This window comes from Rhinopithecus bieti, unplaced genomic scaffold (assembly GCF_001698545.2).
Source record: "Rhinopithecus bieti isolate Rb0 unplaced genomic scaffold, ASM169854v2 scaffold_40854, whole genome shotgun sequence".
In the NCBI taxonomy this organism is placed as follows: Eukaryota; Metazoa; Chordata; class Mammalia; order Primates; family Cercopithecidae; genus Rhinopithecus; species Rhinopithecus bieti.
The window spans coordinates 37,433-40,739 of NW_016816567.1; the positions used below are offsets into that span (position 1 = coordinate 37,433).

The following is a 3,307-nucleotide window of genomic DNA, read 5'->3' on the forward strand; positions in this document are numbered from 1 at the left end:
TACAGTTGCCTGAGGAAGTTGATCTCATCAGTCAGCCCTTCCAGGCGAGACTCCAGCTCTACCTTGTTCATGTAAGCTTCATCCACGTCCTTCTTGATGAGGACAAATTCATTCTCCATCTCTGTACGTTTATTGATCTCATCCTCATACTTATTCTTGAAGTCCTCCACCAGCCCCTGCATGTTGCCAAGCTCTGCCTCCAGCTTCAGCTTCTCCTGGCCCAGAGTCTCCAGCTGCCGCCTAAGGTTGTTGATGTAACTCTCGAACATGTTGTCCATGTTGCTCCGAGCCGTCTTCTGCTGCTGCAGGAGGCTCCACTTGGTCTCCAGCATCTTGTTCTGCTGCTCCAGGAACCGTACCTTGTCTATGAAGGAGGCAAACTTGTTGTTGAGGGTCTTGATCTGCTCCTTCTCCTGGGTGCGCACGGCCTGGATGTTGGGGTCCACCTCCAGGTTAAGGGGGCTCAGCAGGCTCTGGTTGACCGTGACTGCGGTGATGCCTCCCATGCCGCTGGCCCCACCATAGCCGCCGCCCAGGCCACCCCGAAAGCTGCTGCTTCCCACTCGGGAGAAGCTCGAGGAGCTGATGCGGGCACCAGGCCCACTCGTGTAGGAGCGGCTGCTGAAGGCCCGGGGGCCAGAGGTGGACACCTTGTAGGACTTCTGGGTCACCCTGATGGACATGGTGGAGGCAGGAGTGGAGGCAGATGGGCCGAACCAGGAGGAGATCCTAGAAGGAGCGGAGATCGAGATATTTTGATAGAGGCATGCATTGCATAATAATCACATCATGGAAAATGGAGTCCCTTCAAGCATTTATCCTTTGTGTTAGCAACAATCCAATTATACTCTCTTAGTTATTTTAAAATGTACAACTAAGTTATTATTGGCTATAGTGTTCCTATTTGTGCTATCGAATAGTAGCTATTATTCACTGTTTCTAACTACTTTCGTGTTTCCATTACCACCCCTACCTCTCCCCTAGACCCCATTACCCTTTCCAGTCTATGGTAACCATCCTTCTACTCTCTGTGTCCAGGAGTTAAATTATTTTGATTTTTAGATATCACAAATAAGTGACAACATGAGATGTTTGTCTTTTTGTGCCTGACTTATTTCACTTAACATAATGAACTCCAGTTCTATCCATGTTGATGCAAACGACAAGATCTCATTCTTTTTTACAGCTGAATAGTACTCCATTGTGTATGAGTGCCACATTTTCTTTATCCATTCATCTGTTGATGGACTCTTGGGTTGCTCCCAAATCTTGGCTATTGGCTTGGCAACAAACATGGGAGTGCAGATATCTTTTCAATATACTGTTTTCCCTTCTTGTGGGTATATACCCAGCAGTGGGGTTGCTGGATCATATGGGAGCTCTATTTTTAGTTGTTTGAGGAAGCTCCAAACTGCTCTCCATGGTGGTTATACTAATTTACATTCCCACCAAAAATGTACAGGGGTTCCCTTTTCACCATACCCTTCCCAGTATTTGTTACTTCCTGTCTTTTGAATAAAAGCCATTTAAACTAGGGCGAGATGATATTGTAGTTTCGATTTGCATTTCTCTGATGATCAATGATGGTAAGCACCTTTTCATATACTTGTTTACTATTTTTATGTCTTCTTTTGAGAAATGTCTGTCCAGATCTTTTTTCCAGTTTTTCATTGGATTATTAGATTTTTTTTTCCCATAGAGTTTTGCTCTACAGAGTTTGAGCTCCTTATATATTCTAATTATAAGAGTATATAACTTAGATACTTTTCATTTTCAGATCGGTAGTTTGCAGATATTTTCTCCCATTCTGTGGGGTGTCTCTTCACTTTGTTGATTGTTTCCTTTGCTGTGAAGAAGCTTTTCAGCTTGACGTGATCCCATTTGTTCATTTACACTTTGGTTGCCTGTGCTTCTGAGGTATTACTCAAGAAACCTTTGCCTACTCCAACGTCCTGAAGAGCTTCCTCCATGTTTTCTTTTAGTAGTTTCATAGTGTGGGGTCTTAGATTTAAGTGTTTAATCCATTTTGATTTGACTTCCACATACATTTTAGAATAAGTTTGTCAAGTTCCACAAATATCCTGTTGGTGTTTTCATTGGGATTGCATTGAATCTATAGACCAATTTGGGGTGTATTGACATCTTTATAAATTTGAGTGAGACATAGGGGTCGAGTTTCATTCCTCTGCATATGGATATCCAGTTTTGCAGCACCATTTGCCGAACAGACTGTCTTTTCCCCAGTGTATGTTTTGGAAGCTTTGTCAAAATGATTTCACTGTAGGTGTGTGGATTTGTCTCTGGGTTCTCTATTCAGTTCCATTGGCCTGTGTGTTTGCTTTTATGCCAGTACCATGCTGTTTTGGTTACTATAGCTCTGTAGTACAATCTGAAGTCAGGTAATGTGATTCCTCCAGTTTCTTTCTTCTTGCTTAGGATAGCTTTGGCCATTCTGGGTGTTTTGTGGTTCCATATAATTTTTAGGATTGTTTTTTCTATTTCTGTGAAGAATGTCATTGGCATTTTGATAGCAATTGCATTGAATCTGTAGATTGCTTTGAATAGTATGGACATTTTAATAATATTGATTCTTCCAAACCATCAACATGAAATATTTTTCCATTTTTTTTGTGTTCTCTTCCATTTGTTTCATAAGTGTTTTATTGTTTTATTATACAGATTTTCACTTCTTTGGTTAAGTTAATTCCTAGGTATTTAATTTTATTTGTGGCTATTGTGAATGGGATTACTTTGTTGATTTCTTCTTCAGATTTTTCACTGTTGGCATATAGAACTGCTACTGATTTTGTATATTGATTTAATATCCTGCAACTTTACTGAATTTATTTATCAGTTCTAATAGTTTTTTGAAGGAGTCTTTAGGTTTTTCCAAATATAAGATCATATCATCCACAAACAAGGATAATTTGACTTCTTCCTTTCCAATTTCTGTGCCCTTTATTTCTTTCTCCTGTATGATTGCTCTAGCTAAGACTTCAAGTACTATGTTGAATAACAGAGGTGAAAGTGGGCACCATCTTTGTCATGTTCCAGATCTTGGAGGAAATGCTTTCAGCTTTTCCCCGTTCGATATGATACTAGCTGTAGACCTGTCATATATGGCTTTTATTATATTGAGGTATGTTCCTTCTATACCCAGTTTTTTTTAGGGTTTTTATCATGAAGGGATGTTTAATTTTATCAGATGCTTTTAAACATCAGTTAAAAGATCATATAGTTTCAGGCTGGGCATGGTGGTGCACGCCTGTAATCCCAGCACTTTGGGAGGGCAAGGAGGGTGGATCAC

At 40.6% G+C, this 3,307-nt stretch overlaps 1 pseudogene across 1 annotated transcript in view; it reads right to left on the reverse strand.

Moving 5' to 3' along the window:
• Positions 1–745, reverse strand: part of LOC108517171 (keratin, type II cytoskeletal 8 pseudogene) — a 7,463-nt pseudogene extending 6,718 nt beyond the window's left edge. The window contains exon 1 of the transcript XR_001882021.1: positions 4–745. The product of XR_001882021.1 is annotated as a keratin, type II cytoskeletal 8 pseudogene (transcript). The remainder of the gene's footprint in view (positions 1–3) is intronic.
• Between the last annotated feature and the right edge of the window lie 2,562 nt (positions 746–3,307).